This window comes from Camponotus floridanus, unplaced genomic scaffold, assembly GCF_003227725.1.
Source record: "Camponotus floridanus strain SB8 unplaced genomic scaffold, Cflo_v7.5 scaffold16, whole genome shotgun sequence".
NCBI lineage: Eukaryota > Metazoa > Arthropoda > Insecta > Hymenoptera > Formicidae > Camponotus > Camponotus floridanus.
Window position 1 is genome coordinate 2,855,769 of NW_020229281.1, and position 18,605 is coordinate 2,874,373.

General features: G+C 35.3%; 1 protein-coding gene across 6 annotated transcripts in view; it reads left to right on the forward strand.

The window, feature by feature from the left end:
- LOC105255950 (ras-related protein Rab-37) overlaps window positions 1-18,605 on the forward strand; it is a 146,503-nt gene that overhangs the window by 99,255 nt on the left and 28,643 nt on the right. The window contains exon 1 of one of the 6 annotated variants that reach the window (XM_011265530.3): window positions 9,291-9,582. The exons of 4 other annotated variants lie outside the window; for them this stretch is intronic. The gene's annotated coding sequence lies outside the window, so the exon portion shown is untranslated. Of the gene's footprint in view, window positions 1-9,290; window positions 9,583-16,830; window positions 17,177-18,605 lie in introns of those variants that run through there. One more of the 6 variants, XM_011265528.3, reaches the window with a different exon arrangement.

Below are 18,605 nucleotides of genomic sequence, written 5' to 3' on the forward strand. Positions count from 1 at the left end.
CTTTCGTGTTCTTCTTCTTGTTCCTCCTCTTCTTCCCTTGCTTCTTCGTGCTTTCCCGCGTTACTTATCAATATTTATATCGATTCGCTTTCGTTAAGATTTCGCGCGCGCGTCGAAAAACTTCTCTGGTTCATTTATTTGTTGCTCCATCATCGAGCGAACGAAGATATCTCGGGAAGATTTCGGAGAATCGTACCGATAAAGAGCGAGAAAGAAAAGAAGAAGAAGATAGGAAATTTGATAGATTTTAGGAATTGGAGTCTTATATTGGCAAAGGTTTTTGTATTGAAAATTTGATTGTCTCTCTATTTAATTCAGCAACGAATTTGATACACATGTTAGTCGATTCATGCGTTCCATCTAAACATTCTAAAAAAATCGTTGATTTCAGTATTTGTTTTCTCAAAAAGAGAAAAAACAAAATAAAAAAAAACTCGCATTATTGTTTCTTAAATATTAGTTTAAAAACTCTCCATTTCATTTTTTAAACTAGTAAAAAATAATGGAAAAAATAGAATATTGACAGAACTTTTTGTTGTATTTTCAAAAAAAAAGTTTATTGTTTACATAATTTTTATTGAAATTTGTATTCTTATTTAATTCAATATTTACTATAATCTCTTTTTATGTCCTTTATTTTTCTTATATTCCGTTCAAACATTTAATTACATATTTGTATTTGGATGTGCTAGGATGCTTCTTAAGGAAACTTTAATCGACGAGAATCTCGTCGTAGCGGAAAAACATTACACTCGATTCGATCAGTAGAGTTTATTGGAAAGTACACGAGATGACGTCATCCGTAAAAATTTACATTACCTGATAATGAAAATTCTGATAATGAAAATTTCAAAAATCTTGCGCAGAATCCCACGCACCAATTTAAGGATTAATATCGATCGAGAGAGGACATCGCGTCTTCCTCTTACGTTTCTTATCCCGATGTGATCTCTCAGTTTGCCATAAATTCGTCGACGCTAATAGCGAGCTGATTCGTCCATCGCATGTTCATATAATCGAATTATCGATAATACAGTCGAATTATTGCTCTTTCAGATGACGTGCGAGCGCGATAAATTGCGTCGGAGATTAATTCTCATCCCCCTCCCTCACTCGCCCTTTCCTTCACGCATGCACATCCGCCTGTTGCTCTGCCTGGGTATAATCTAATCGAGGCCGAGTGTAAATTACGCGTCGCTGGAAGATCAGTGTGTGATGCTAGACGAGGTGAGGAAGGAAAGAAGGGAGGGCTCGGCAACATTTGTCGTTGATTATTGGTTTTCGATATTGTGCACGCGCGCGAATGTTTCCCTCGAAAATAATCGGCCACGTGCGGCCGTGGCTATCGATTAAAGAGATTAAATTAGGAGCGGCGCGATGTTTGAGCTGCGCTTCCATTGTTTGACGATTGCGATTTCAAACGGGATATCATCTTTCTTGTTTGTTTGCGGCTTTCTCCCCCTTCCCCGCCCCTCTCGTTCTGAGCGAATGTCGTTTAATAATAATTAATTCGAACACTGTGCCGTTGATAACAGGATTATAGCTGGCTCATTTTTGGGAAATTTTCATCTCTAGAAAGCTGTTTGAACGAATACAAAATATAAATTACTGGATATGTCATAATCATATGATTGCGGAAAATTTATTTTTCTTTTTTTTTTTTCAAAGTTTTCCCTCCTTTTCAAACTTAAATCACTTCGATAAAAATACGTCCGTCATTTCTTTCATGGATTTTGTATTCACCGCTCTCATTGAAAATTTGCGTGTGTACATCTTTTATCGGCGTCCTGACCATCGTAAAAAGGTGATTGTGCAAAAATTCGAGCGGTCCGTTCCAAAGGGGCCTCCCACTCCGTTGAACCCCGTGGAGATTCACGCATTAGAGCCCGTCGCGCCTATCCCTTTGTCCGGGCCCACGATGAAAAGGTCAGGCGTGAACGGTCGGGACGAGCGGGCCCACGCCCTTAAGTACTTTATACTTCTGCCATTTTGAAAAGGAATGAAAGAGAGAGAAAGAGAGTGGGAGGCCCGTGTACACGGTCCCATGTCAGGAAGACATCCGACATCTGCCAGCGAGGGGTGGCACGAACGAAGTCTGACCGTACGCGGCGTGCAAATATAACTCCTCTTTCTCCCCCTTCCGTGTTTCCTTCCTCTTTTTGCCCGAAGGAACTCGGTTCTCTCCCATCCTCGTCACGGCGGGGAAACACATTTCGTTTATACGGCTGGAGGCGCCCTTATATGTTTTCTATATCCCGAGTTTTCATGTCGCTATACATGAGAGGGAATTTGGTTAAAGGGGGGACACCCCTTTTTAGTAGTGACGGATTGAAGTCGCTCGCGACAATAGAGATTACGTGCGTTTCATGTGCAATATCATGATGATAAATTTTCTTGATCGAAATAGAGACGGTCAGGCAATCGTATCCTTTCTCTTGAAAGGCGAATAATTTATCGTCGCGTTTACGCGCAACTAGTCCTTTAAAGAGAAAGAGAGATGACGTTTTATCATTTTGCGCCGGGTCAAGTTCAGCGATTGGCATTTAATTAACCTTTCGCGCGAAATCAACACCCCTCTGTCAGTATTAAATACGCTGCGTCGGCACACGTTCACCCTCCTGTATTTATGCTTTATTAATTTTTGTAGCTGATGATGATGACACTTATCTCTTTTTATACGCGCTGCTATGTTGCTGCTATCGTTCTCTCTTTCTCCCTTTATCTCTTTTTCTTTCTCGCTTTGCTTGAGGGTTGAGCTAATAAACTTCCGTCTCTGGGTTTCCCTCGCACTGGGACGCCCGATAGCAGATTTTACTCATCTTCATCTTTTCAGTCTGTATGTATCCGTGTAAGAAAGAATTAGATAAGAGAGAGAAAAAACCGCGTACATTGAAATTTCTGTAAATAATTGACAAAACACAAAAAAAAAGAAAATCCGAACTTGTATTAAGGATGTTTTGTACCTATTTTCAAAATATTGAGAATTTAATGAAAATTGTACAGAATGTTCTCACATATGTTTAGAATCTTCAGTACAATTTTTAAATCGATTCACTAAAGCGTTCACAAGTTATAAGGATTTTAATTTGCACCGAATTAATATGTGTTCTTATGGGAAACGGAATATAACCACGTCGATTCAAATGACAAAAACACATGGAAATAATATTCCAGAATTTATTTAAAATTTGCAAAAGTTTGGATACAGAGGAAATATTTGGTCAAATAATATTATATATAAGTACTAACTGCTTAAAAAGATATTAAATATAATTTAATGAAGTTAGCCATGTATCTGTCACAAGACGAAATTCTCTGCCAAAAGTTAATCATTTCGATTAACAAAATTCGGAATATTTCAGTAAAAACGCAATAAATATTAAAAAATACATCTCTGCACTGCTAAAATCAAATTGTAATATTCCACACAATTTCTCATACTCAAAATACACTAAAAGTGGATATTCGTCAATATTGATTTTTAGCTACTTTTTGCTGAGATTGTACAAAACATCCTTAATAAAAAAAACATACAACGAAAGCTTTGAAAGTCTTCGATTTCATGATTTGGATTAGAAAGCGAGAAAAATCAATAAACGAAGATCTGCAAATTGAAATGCTATGAAGCTTGTCAGATTGTGTTAATCAGAGAAACGGTTTAATAACGTTAATTACGCGCGACACACATTAATGTCCCGCATTCCATTAGATACGATTATCATCGATCTATATTATATAATGTATGGGGAAGGGAGCAAAAAGGGAGGATATAGAAAGGGAAATTCTGCGGGAGGTCTACATGTTGTGATGCTGCAACAGATTGACGCACATTTGTAACGTTGACGATCGTTTGTAAGCGAAGCTGTCAAGTGCATGATTCGCGTAACCGCCAAGTTCGCCGATCCGGAATGGGAATTTGCGAAATGGAATTTCGCGGTTAGCGTATATTAGGTAGAGAGAGTTCTGCGAATTCAAGCAGTTCTATACAAATAAAGGCTCGTAACGAACAGTATCATCATCCTCTTAACTTGTCGAATGCAAGTTTATTTTACTTCGAATTACATACATATCATTTTAATTTTAACATTCCTCCACTGTTGCTGATTTATTCCGCACTTATACTTATTCATAGAAAGTCTTAAAATTGAAGAAGAGACGGGAGTTTGCTCGGAAATGAAAATAAACAGCAGCGGGAATATTCACGGGTACATCTTGAAGTGTATATTCGATATCGGAGTCGGCATCGAGATTCGCTGGTATAAAGAGGGCTTTTCGAGAGCTTCCTGGGAATATCACATTGTCGTTCGAAGAGAGAAACAACGGTGCGAGGAATTCGCGAGTATATTCCGCAGATGGTATCGGTTTCCCGACATTCTCGAAGGTAATTTCTATTGTCACGTTTGAGGTGGACTTACATTAGTAAGATGCGACGTGGTTCATCGCCGTGCATAGGAGCTATTTGCGATGTGTCGCTTGCAATAATTGTCGGGCTAGAGGCCACCGTCACTATGCGTGTGATAATTGCCAGCTGTGTGCGCTGGTAATCGCCTTAATGTTGCATCAAGGCCTGCGTAATTAAGGTTGCGTAACGTCCGTTGTCGTTGCGAAAATCGAGACAAACTCGAAGTCTACGTTCGTGAATGGGAAGATCCCCGTTCAGTCTACAGAAAGTTGATTTCATCATCGCATCGCGAAATTGATCAATAAGCTTATTATTTAAATGCTAATTCAATTTAAAAATATTGAATTTTTAGGCATTAAAGAAAATCCTTAATTGTAAGATTCTAAATATATACATATGTAATCTCGTATTATGTTATATAATTATTTTATACAATTGTTATATATCATATATTAGAGTTATTTATAATCAATAAATATATAATAATAAATATATATTTGTATATGTATATAAAAGACAATTAATTATAACCGTTATATCTAAAATTAATTACATAGAATTCAATTTCTCGCAAATATCTTGTAACTAACAATATATTCTTGGCAAAAAGAATGTTTATCGCACTTAAGGATTTAATCGAAAATTTGATAAAAAGTATTGTTACTTGCGATTCTTTGTTTGCACGTAATCACAGTTTTTATTAAGCAAATACGCCTTATCATAAGTAATAAAATCGAGAAAACTATTGGTTTACATGATATTAAGTGTGATGTCAATATTCATAAACCTTGATTGCAACATATTTCTTTCACGATATATTATACGAAATATAAATCTGCAGCATTTTTTATGATTTTTGCATGTGTCTTGTTTTAACATTGCAATTTCGTATTTCCCGTAGCCATATACAAGAGGTTAAATTTTTCAACACGCTATTATCCAATATATATTACTCATCAGTGTGATATGATTTTTTGTTTCAAAGATTCCGTATAAAATACGCGTGTGTAATTAGCAGATATTTTACGTAATTCCTGTACAATGTAACATATGGAAAAGATACTCCCTCTTCCTCTAAATATGATCGATCGTGTGCGTCAACGATTGTGGATAATATCGAGTTCGTAATGATGGATTGTGATAATTGAAACGGCACCGTATGCGCTCACATCCGTACAATTATTATTACCGTTACTCATATCCGGCCTATGCGGCTCATTTATTTAACGAGGCAGCTGTCGGATTGTAAATACCGCAACATATATAATTCGTGCTTTGCTAATGACGTCGCGTTTCGGTAAATAATTAATAATTAATATCTCAGTTACGAGTAAATTTTGTTGAGAGTAATTTTTGTCGAAAAAAGTTATTTTTTTTTAAGTGACAATATTTTCGAAATATTTGTGGATTAAATGAAATACGAAATACACTGGGCAAACGTTTTATGGGAACTTGCATATGAAATATATAAAATCCGAGAGCTGTTCAAATATTTTCCGAAATCGGACGAGAAATTCGAATTCAAATAATATATTTTTTTTTATTGAAAACATGAATTGCTCACTCACTATGTAGGGATCGTTGCAAAAGCTTTAATTATTCGTTGATAGAATAAATAATCCATTATCGATATTTTAAGAGCTGCAAATCATTTTCCCTTTGTACATCATATACGAAAAAATTTATAAACCTTTTTTTCCATAACTTTTTCATCCTCCCCCTTTCCATTTCCGAAAGATATTTTATTTCTCACGAAGAGGGAGGGATCGCGTATCGAGAGCAACGTCAATCGCGCTCGTAAATCTTTTTATTCGGTAAAAAAAAAATCTTGTTCGAGCAGTGATCGAGACGAGCGAAGAAACCAATGCGCATAAATTTTCCAATTGCGCGGAAAGGGCGACACCGAAGTCGTATAAATCGAATATTGCCGAAAAGAAACGAGCGACGAGTGTAGCTTTTTGCTTCCTGCAACGAGAGGAATGATTTCCATGGAGAAGAGTTCGGAGCCAATTTGTTCGCATTCCACGATTGTTGACGAGGAAAAACGTGATCGGCGAGAAACGATTTTTTTTCGTATTTGACACTTTGATGTTCTAATAGGTGTTGTGTATCAATCTGTCCGATGATACAGCTCGCGTCCTACGTCGACACTAATTGAAGTTCCAATGTGCGCACCGTAAAAACAAATCAAAGCTCGCTCATCTTTTTCCTTGTTCTTACTGGGATTTTTATGCTACTTTAATTGGTTAATAATTATCTCTTGATGTAATAATATATTATATATATTATAATATTAATATCCCTTTCTCTTTCTCTCTCTCTCTCTCTCTTATAGCAATTATATGTTCCTATAAAATTTTAAACAAATTATTCACAAAAAACTGAATTTTTTAAGACATATTGTTTTCTGAAAAAATTATTAACAATCTGCTTTTTTTCTATCACTAAAGAGCAAACGTCCAATATACAGATAAAAATATGTTACATGTAATAAAGCAATTTCAATAGAGAAGATCTCTAAGGGATTGTCCGATATCTTTAAAGTGTAAGGTATTTCAACTGTAATCACTGATTCCATCACTGACAGAGTACCAGGTGGTCCACAAAACCTTGATCAAGAAAACTCTGGATGGAACCCCAGGTGGTCCAAGGACGCGAAACGAGTTATCTAAACAAAAGGTCGATCAATTCCCCTTACGATCCCTTTACACCCCTACGTGGTGATTTATCTTACAATCTTACCCAATCCTGATATCATTATTTCGGATGGGTCCGAGGTGCATTAATATAATAAGAAACAATTCTTTTCCCTGTTTTGTTATAAGAGAAAAGTTATTGAAAAAATCGATATTGCATTTTGTTGCCAGGCTTAAACGCAAATTTAAAAATTTATACTTGTTAAAAATTATACTGTTTATCGGAAATGATATGACAGTTTTGACTAAATTCTTGTTCAAACTTTTGAGAAAATTGCATTCAATAAAAGCGGATGGAAATTTGAAAAATTTATATACACTAAAAATAAAAATGGAACTTGAAACATGTAAAATAAAATTTAAATTGAATTAAGAATTAAGAGAATTTTAATGTAATATTGTCGCAAGAAATAAATTCGCAAATCGCATTAGTTTTACGGCGCGAAACCGATCACTTTCCTCAATATCGAGGAGCTTGTACAAGGTTGATGTCGAGAAGCGCTTGTTGACCGTATTATCGAGTCGTCGAAAAAACTTAGAGTGCCTCGTTGAAGCAAACGGTTCATCTTTCGGATTTCTCTTGCATCTTTCTCAAACAATAAGAGACAGCTTTCAACCCGATCAATCAGACTCTTGAAATTTCTGCGAATCGTTTTCAATGATTTTCTATCTCGTTTAACATAAGACAGAAAAGGAGTATTATAGATAATCAGTTATACGGTTCTCTTCTCTGCCAAATAGACATCGTTTCTCTTCAGGGCAGTTCTGGGACAGACAAAGAGGATTATATGTCAAAAAGAAACATATCGATAGTTTCAAGTCCTTTGATATATTGGAGTCACAATTTAAAGTTCTTTTCCTAATCATATATTTTTCATATATATAACATTATATCAAAATTTAACGTTATATCACTTACTAAGTACTTTGTTCCTATTTGTTCCTTTTAGAATGATAAATATAATATAATAAAATTATAATAATATGTTATAAATATATTACATTTTTAAATTAATTGTTTTGTAATTGATCATGAAATTATTTTGGTTTGGTGTAATAATTTCATATAACGTTATTGTTAGAAGGATTTTGTATAATCATATTATATTTATTTATTTATATTTATTAATTTTATTAATATTTTATTACATTATAAATAAAATTAATAAATGTAAATAAAATAAATATATAACAAATATAATATAAAATAATATAATTACAAATCCTTGTAATTCTTTTAGTAATACCGATACATAAAATTATTCCAATAAACCAGAATGAATAATTTGATGATCAATTATACAAAAAATTAATTCAAAAGAATTAAATATTCTTATTCGATATAAATGGTTTTTTATAATATATTATAAAATTAAATTTCCCGATAATTAAAATTATAATGCAATATCTGTTTTTTTAAAGATTCATATATTTTTCAGAAGAAGATTTCGAAGAATTCGTCATCGCAAGAGAATAGTTAAGCTCTTTTGGCAGAGGAACATCCTGCATAAACTCATACATATCTCTCTACCATCGCATAAACCCAGAGTGGTTTTCAACTCGGTAGAATCGTAAACCTCCGTCGTAATAACAATTTTGATTCCGCCCCGACCGTATTGTCGCCTTAAAAAAAAAAAGAAAAGGAAAGAAAAAAATCTCGTCTTCCCGCACTCGCAAAGTCACTTCGATCTCGACTTGCATCGTTTTTCCCTGCCACGACATACATTATTCCTTCGAAATCCACGCATTACGATAATCCGGATCCTGGACCGTAACCCGAGTTGTATTCCCCTCCGCCTCTCTATCTCTCTCTCTCTCTCTCTCTCTCTCTCTCTCTCTCTCCCTCTTTCTTTCTCGCCGCATCACGCGACTTCGATCTGTATCGATCGCTCGTCCCGATCCGTGGTGTGCCTGATTCCGGGCACACGCAGGCTACTTCAAAACCTGTTGCCACGAGGTGCCCGGTCGGTGGCGCGTGCGCGTCGGGAAGAAGCAGCAACGCGGGGAAAGGGGGCGGGGGCGGGGGAAGAAACGCACGCGTGTCGTCATGGGAACGCGAACGGTTCCTGGCTCGAGACGTTCGCGCTCTCGTGGGTGCCTGCCTGCGTGGGTGAGCGGCGCGGGTGCGGAGGAGACTCCCCGGAGGGGGTCCGCGGACCGTCAGCTCGCGGGGGGAGGAAGGAGGGTTGGGTAGGTAGGTAGGAACCCCCGCCGTCACACACAGTGAGCGCCGACAGTTTCCCCCAACTGTCGAAGTCGTTCAGTTTCCGAATCCGCGGCCGTTCCGCGGGACCGTTTCGCGGAGCCTCGACGTTCTCTTTCTCTTTCCCCCTTCGCAGAGAAAGGGGTAGCGAAAGTCGTCTCGGCCTCTTCCGACGCGGGTGACGCGCGTGTTGGCTCTATTGCTGGATCAATCGATGTCGCGATCGACGGTTTCTCCCGCGATACATTTAAATACCTACGATATTTCTTGACCAATTCGGCGTAAGTTGTGTCGTGACGCTCTCTTTCACTTCTGTCGATGTCATTGTAAAAAATAATATTGCATTCTTCTTTGTTTAGATATATATATAAAGTGTTAAATCGCTCACGAGCAATCGTTTCCTCGGATATCTTTTTTTATCGTTTATTGCCACAAGATCTATAGTTTAGATATTTCTCGTAATATCGTGAAATTTTTTAAATTTTAATACATATATCTGTATTTATGCAAGTTTTTAGAGCTTATATACTTCTTGATATCTGTAATTTGAATGGCAAAATTGTGACTATTAATTATATTAAGCGATATTTAGATTATGATCTTCTTGGCGCCGAACATACATCACTCGGAGGTATAATTGTCTGGGTATTTGATTAATGTGATGCAAATGGCGTAATTGTGTAATAATGATTGATGAAGAAGTCGCTATGTGTACATTTATATATACGTGATATCTTAATGAACAATATATTTCTTTGAGTAAAGTCGAGAGACGGAATTATTCGCGAGAAAATTAAGTGTGGAATATTTATAGTGAACTACACTCTCCTTAATTGCAAATGAATGTTCTCTCTTAAACAGAAAAGAATAAGGAAAACAAAAGTAAGATTAAGGCTATGAAAAAATAAGAATAAAGAATTTCGATGTATATTTAACACGTTTCTAGTTGAATCTCGAATTCGCGCTCGACTTGTTCGTCCATTTCGAGAAAGAGTTGTAGCGATAAATACCGGGTTAATTACAATCTGTCGAAATAGCTCCTGAAAGTCGAGTGTAGTTAGTTTTTATCGGCCAATTTCATTCAAGCACAGTCTCAGTTTCAGTCTCTCTCTCTCTCCTCGAAAGTTTCTCAGATAAATTTAACGTAAAATCCCCTGCTTCGCGAGAATTCAACCTCCGTGTTTTTCGGTTCAACGATATTAATCTTGACTAATCGTTCCTCGCTTGGACAAAATTGTAAAAATGTATCTCTAAAAACTTTTACATCCTTAATGATCGCATAATTTTAGCGAGAGAAAGATTTGGGAGAAATAAATTATTTATTTATACCATGGAAGCACTGCAAAGAAATTGAAAAGACATCGATTTATACTATTTATAATTCTTTTATGAAATAATGTCTTTATCTTTACAATATATGTATATTAATTTGATTTAATCTACGAAAATTATTCGTCTCCTCAATTTTATATGTCGATTCTTGTTACGCGAAATTTCACGAATATATCGATCTTCTTTGAGCTGAAACTTAATTAAGAAAACTTAATCAATAAAGACTTAGAGAAAAAAAATATATTTATTTGATATCGATATTGATTATATGTTCTACCTTTATTTGATTAAATATTAAAAGAGAGAAAGGCAGAGGAGAGAGATCTCTTTTCTAGATTATTCCCTCTCTCGTTATTAATGCAAGCGAGGGTGTTGTTCGAGAATTTGACAAAGTAAGTGACTTGATTAAATTCGGAGTCGCACAAGACGAAACGCGTACTTTTCTTCGATTCTGCGACTCTCCTTCAATTTTATATACGCATCCTATCGAAATCCAATTCTGCACACAATTTGCAGACAGATTGTAAATGTAACTGATTCAGTTGCCGAATAATTCCTGTTAACCCGGATCCCTGAGGTCACGCGGGTTTCGCCGAATCCACCGTTTCATTATTATTTCATTGTGCATCGGGCTGGACCGGATCAGTTTCCGGAAATCATATCGACCTTTGCATCCGCGGGAGGTAAATGTGTGCAGGATAACTCTCACGTACCCCGAATTATGTAATTATTTAGATCTGCGCGATGAGAAACAATATCGAACATTAATAATTAAAATTCAATTGAAAACACGTGTCTGTCTCCGCATCCTAATTTCAGCGGTAAATTTCGAAATAATGAAGATTCGTTAATTATGTTTATTTTGTTGGATTAATTATGCTCAATTATTTTTTTCCAGCTAATTTTAATTTAAAGTGTGAAACGTATTTAGAATCCCGTCACGTCATACGTTATTGCATTAATTAGTCAATCTCGTTTTCGAATGATCGAGGAATATGTACCATTGGTAAATCTTATCCGCGTGCACCCGCATAAATTATCCCACGTTAATTAATGGATATTCTCTGGATTGGCGTCCAATGGGACAAAATATGGGAGAGGAAGGGAAATTCTCGCGAGGTATCGTTAACAAATTCATGGGTAATCGATGTCCAATTAATTACCTAACGAAAGATGAGATACGAGCAAAATGCTTTTTGCTATTGGAAAGGGATGCAGATCGCATCCAAACATGGGATCAATTACCACTTTCATTAACGATTTAATTAGTCGAGTGAGATGGCATCGGTTAAACGTCGAATCGTAGATGGATAATCTCTCGATCAACATCAAAGGGTCGCAATCCTTCGGAAGTAATTGAACCGATATGCGTGGTACGTTAGTTTATACATTATGTCAGAAGTTTATACACGCGGATATTTTTTTCACTACAAATTCTCGAATTATGTGATAATTACACATCGATTTCTTCTCAATGAGATAAATTAGTTTTCGTGTAACTAACGATTAAAAATGAGCGACTTCTTAGGAATTAAATTTCAAAGGAGATAAAATCGTATTCCTGAGAGTTAATTTTTTCAGTGGCTTTTACTTTATTAGAATTTTAACGTCAAGTTGCGAGGAAAGTTGAAAATGTGAAGGAGAGAGAAAAAGGAAGATAATAGACTGAAGATGCCACGATTTTAAAATTATCTACTTAGCTCGCACACAATTGAACCAGTGTCTTAACGAGAGAGCCTCAACTTTTATTATGCGATTTATATTTGTATCAAATGCAACGAGAATCGAACATCATTATAATATTCTGCTTATAAAGTAATTCTATGCTATTTATATATATATAAAGTTTGAAATTGCTCCTCATTCTGAGAAAAAGGATCAATTATATAGGTAAAAAAATTGTACTTGAGATTCCTATTTTTATAATTATTATTCCATTATAATATTAATTTTATGCAACAATAATAACATTAAATATAGTCGCTGTCAGAAATAATTATAATTTATGACAAGTACAATTATTTTTTCTTCCAGTGTAATATAACAGTCTATAATTGAAGGATAACAAGTTGAATCGACAAATACCGCGAGTGCAGTATTTATATTGCAGACATGATAAGTTGCGAAATTATGCCAGAATCGCTGCTTATTAATCTTCCCTCCAAGGGAATAGCTGCTAATGTAAGCGCGAAATTCTAACAGATATTACTCGGATTACATTATTGCCCTTGTATAAACTCGGAAGCCATTAAATCGGAATTAACGTATTCCGGAAAGCGCAAATGGAATTCCCGGTGTGATCGGCGCGCGAAGCAACGGCAATAATAATCTCATCTCTCGTTCAGGGACGTTACATCACGAACGGATCCGTTTTTTTATCTCATCGCGAGAATGTAAAAATCACGAAAGAGAAATCACTTTGACGCACTACATTATCGCAATCACATTGACGCACTTACATTAGCGCTAATGAAAAGCAACTCTCTTTGCCGAGCACTCGCGACAAGTTTATAATTAGCAACATAATTTCCATTGTGTTCTTCGATTTAATTCTTTTATTTTTTAAGAAAACTATAGATTGTAATTTGACTAACAAACTTAACTATTAATTATTTCTTACAGTACCATTATTGCATTAAAAAATTATATTATTATATTGTATCTTAAATTATATTTTTTAATTATAATTATTTTGTATTATATTATTTGTATATAAAAAAAGTATTAATTTGCATATAACATTTGTAAGAAAAATGTGTGCGTAAATAAATCTTGAGACAGCCAATCGTAACGTTGTATACGCGAGTTCTCGAAATTTATTTTCTTCAGCAAGTTAGAAAATGGGTTTCTTTTTTATGAGAGTAATAAGTATGAGAGTAATACTGAATGATACTCTTTCTAATGGAACACGGAATGAAAAACGCGCAATTCCATGTCCTGACGACTACATCGTAGTAAACAACGGTGCAAATTATAGCAGAAATCACGACACATTCTGCGCGCTGTTTGCGAAAGACCAACTCCGCGAAAGATAAACGGTCCGCTTTAACGGTCCAACTTCGCCGAACTTTGCAAATTCACCTGGAATCAATGGCACTCGAATGGCGTCGAAATACTCCGAAAGTTTCGCCATATTTCGTATACATGTTTTTCTTAGACTCTTAGATGTTTGCGCTTTTGAAGTAGCAAATATTTTCGTTTCTTGAAAATTACGACAGGAAGAGACTCGTTAGAAATTTTAGAAATATTATCAATAAAAAGAAGAAATTTTTAGGCAGTTTTACATTTTTCATTTATGTTCGATATTTGATTCTGCGAAGAATCATCATTTCATCTCAATTAATTTTCTAATCGTAAATTTCACATTCTAGTCATATATTTCACATTCTTTCCCTCCTCCTTCTCGATACGCGACTTTCTCGCGATCGTTTTTCTTGGATGCTATATCTTTCGTGGAATAAGGACGTGACATATTTCTATCTCTTTCGCTTCCTCGGGAAACGGAAACTTCACCGTGCCACGGTCGACGCGTTAATTATCGCATGCTTTTCCGGTTTCTCCCCCTTTTAATGCGAATGTATTTACTTGGAGGCTCCTGCGCGATCACTTCCTGGTTCTTTCTTCGAGAGATGAAAGGGCTTCGACCTTCCTGCCGCGTTGCGTTTTCAAGGGTGAGGGTGTCGACACGGTCGCCGACCTTGCCGTTTCCGTCGTCGCCTTCGGCGAAGGGCGTTTCAAGGGTCGAAGGACGGCCATTTTTCAGATCGTCAATCGCCTCTCGCGCGATTCGATAAGTACGAGAGATGAATAATCGCGAAGCGAGTCGATCGTCGAAATTTATGCCCGAAAGTCTTTGCTACTTTTGGCCACCAGCCATGAATTTAGCGTATCTTTCCACCGAAAGGAACGATCCGTACGTAGGTTCATTCGCAAATATACTCGAAGAATGAATATATTCGGGATGGGGAGAGTGGGAAATTGTTGATCGACGATGATGAGGAAAATCGCGATACATATATTGGATGCGCACAGAAAAATGTCGCAAAGACGAGGCGAAGCATCACAATATTCGCGAGATTTGATACGAAACTATTTATTTGTCGAATAAATAGCCCGAGAGATTTTACTTTAGCTCTATTTTCGTAGAACGGATATGATAACTATCGTCATCTGGGCATTTCTCGTTGGATGCCATAGAATATTCGCGCACCCTCGCTCAAAGAGGGATAGATATATATATGCATGTATATTTATATGTATATATATGTAGAATGTATTTATTGAAAGACGAGTTTTTTCTTTCTCCGCACAAAGCGCGCAAACAGGAAAAGGAAACAAAATCAAAACACAATCAAATAAATATTTTGTTCGCGGAATGGAATCTAGAAATCGACTTACAAACATACAGAACATTCGAAAATATTTTGTTAATCCTCTTTCGATCTTTTGAAATTTTTCGAAATATCGTATTTATGTATTTTGCTTTTGCGATTTGAGAAAATAATATAATATTGAATAATATAATAAATAATATAATATTTGAGAAATGCACGTGAAATACATGCATCCAACTTTGACAGGTCTCGCATAATATAATATTAACAAATAGAATTAATTATAGCTATACGAAAGTATTTCCATGATGTTGCTTCAATTAATACAATTTTCAGTAACATCATCACGCGGTGAAATAATGTTCGTCAAGATAATTGATTTAAGAATCAATTGATATTTATTTTACGGAATATTAAATCTGCTTAATCTTAAAGCTCTGTATGTTTTTCATTATCCATGTGCGACATAAAAATACTCGATGGCGGTGATCAGATATCGTATTGATCCATTATATATTTCCAGAAAGAGATCTCAATACAATCGTCGCAACGCGAAGCATGCATTGTTTTAAGAATAAACATTCCGAACGCAGGTCACGCGCTAATTATTGCATTAATTATCGAGAACCGTGTGTGTTTTCGCTTAATTGTCAAACGTGTGCGGCTCATTAGATTATGACATCACTTTAAATCGCATGTGTTTAAATGTCTATAAGCGCGACATCTCTTTCTCCCTCTCTCATCCTTGCATTCTTTCTGTCTCTTTTTCTCCGCTCCTCAAGTTTCGAGATATAGCGTAAGTGTATCTCGAGAGATTTTCAAACTCGTATCTCGGGAGTTTTGATTTCTTCGCGAGAGAGATCTTCGGAGAGATATTCATCTTGAATTTCGATCGCAGATATCGCATCGATGCGATTTTACGATGCAATCCACGTCTCCCGCTCATACGATGATGGCATCTCGATAAGAAAAGAGCTCACTCGTCGATTGCGGATAAGTCACGCAAAAGGAGCAAACCGCGATTCGATTGGGACTTGATCGACGATGAATTCACGATGTGCTATTAATAGCTTGGCGAGAGCTTCCATTTCGATGAATTTTCATATATAAATTCTATTCTATAATTTAATTCACGAATTACGGAATTATATGATGAACGCGCGAGGGATTTTTTTCCGAGATTCATCTCTATGAAACGTCAAACCCGAGTATTTCACTTTCTCAAGCGGTAACCTACTTTCACAAAGAGAGATAAGCACGTTAAAACCTGCTGAGATCTTCGCGAACTCTTTCTTTCCTCTTCTGGAAATAGTATTGTTCCGTTTCCCTCTTTTTACTTTGCTCTTCCCGCGACATTCATGCTCAACCTGTTTCGACGGATTATCCATCTCTCTTTCTTTCTCTTTTCAACAGATAGATATTATAAATATTATTATTAATTAATAGTTTATCGCGCTATGTTTCGCGCTATTTGAAAATCATTTCCGTAATTTATTTTACATTCCATAAATAATATATAAAATGTAATAATATATAACATATGAATAATAAATAATATATAATTTGTTATATATTATTAATATATAACAAATTATATTAATAATAATAAAAATAATAAACAAGTATATAAACAATAATATATAATATATAAAAAAACGATAAAGAAAATAAAATAAAAGAAAGTAAAAATTGATTTAAAAAATTTCTGAATGATACGATAATATGTATCTATAAATTTTATACATATAATTATTAATCTATAACCTATAATTTTATCTATAAATGTTACATGTAACTCTAAATGAAGTTTAACTTGATTTTCGTAAAAGGAATATCGGCTCTGGTAATAAGTCAAACTAGTCGTCAGGAATGACGGTTCGGGCCGGTTATCGTAAATATACATGTATGCTTCAACGAGGTAGGAAATCGGCCTCTGCTCGCCGTACATACAAAGTGAACAATGGGCAATAAAGGCGATAAGAGTTAATTTCATCGGTGCGGGCACATGCTGGGACAATCGCTCGTGTTGCAAGTCAGTTATGCGCGAGGCCGATTGGCCGGAGGGAAGAAAGACTCGCGCATCGGAGTCGCGGAAAACTGTCCCTTCTCGCGAATTTATCGAGTCGAATATCGCACGTTCACAGTGTGGAAACGAAAATCGGAAACAAGCGGAGTAGATTGCGTGATTGACAGGGAATCGCTCGACCAAGTATGAGTTTTGTACACGATCGTGTAGTACGTTTGTGTTGCCTTCGACTCGATGATGACTCCAACGTCACGTTTGTTCCTAGTTTATAATCCTTTGAGAATAGAATTTTTTTAATTGTGTGTAATTAACGCGGCTTTATCGGAATCTATTTTTTACGCGTAATATAAATAAAGTGTCCCGAATGGAGAAGGATTTATTGTTTACTACAATTCTCGCGCAGTGGATAAATAAATTACAATTGATGATTCCGATATTATTTCCCTGAACAGGAGATATACATATATTATTAGAGCAGAATATTGTAAACATTGCTATTAATCGAATTCGATCGGGATTTATGAAATTATTTCGCGGTTTTACGGTCGCTCGATTGTCCGGTTGTCGACTGAATAAATCAGGATGTTTCATATTTGCAAAATATATATATATATATATATATATATATATATATATATATATATACCTTTTGAAGCGAGCGCAAATATCCGTCGTGATACAGGCTACGTCCCGTTTTGTAATTCACGTGATGTACTTGTTATATATAAATAATGGACGGCATATCCCACGGAGTTAAATTTCAGATTTAAAGCGCTCCATCATGACTATTGTATATTGTTTGTCTGTCTCTTTTGAATTATCGCTCGAACCGAGTGGAGATTTATTGAGCATCGGCTTAATCGCCTCCGAACTATTTTTAATAGCGTATTCTTCATGTTTAGATATCTTGTCGAGCATTTTAAAGAGTGTTCATTATTTTAAAAAAATTATTATTTATAACCCAGAATATATGGGACTATCCGTTTTAATTTTAACATTTTTCGAACGTGCACATTTCTGCCAATTAATAATGTGTTTCAGTATCTCTTAAAGTGTGATACGAAATGTTATCAGGGATCAATAAATATTCTATTAAACTTCAATGAAAACATTAACTTTGCTTATCCATTTTGCGTTTCTCTCTAATGACAATAAGATTTCACTGAAAAATTAGCCATAATCAGCAATATATATTTGCAAGATGTGGTTTTTAATTTTGAATTACATTTTTAAAAGAAATTTTCATTTCATGCATTTGAAATTAAACATATATAACTAATATTAAAATTGCATTTTTTAAGATGTGATAAATCCATAAAAAATGAGCAAAACTTTTAGTCAATTTCAGATATTTATTTTTAAAAAATACATTGCTACAAATTTATATCTCATATCTAACATTATAATATAAGACATTTAAAAATATCTGATTAAAACACTATCATTATAAGATTCTTTCATTTCTTTCATTGAAATTTCACTAATTTATAACTAAGATACTTATAACTAAGATCATTAGTGATTATTTATTGCTTTTCAATAATAATAATTAATTCCACTTATAGGAAATTATCAATCTCTACCTATTCGAATCGTTCCCACCCGCGAATGA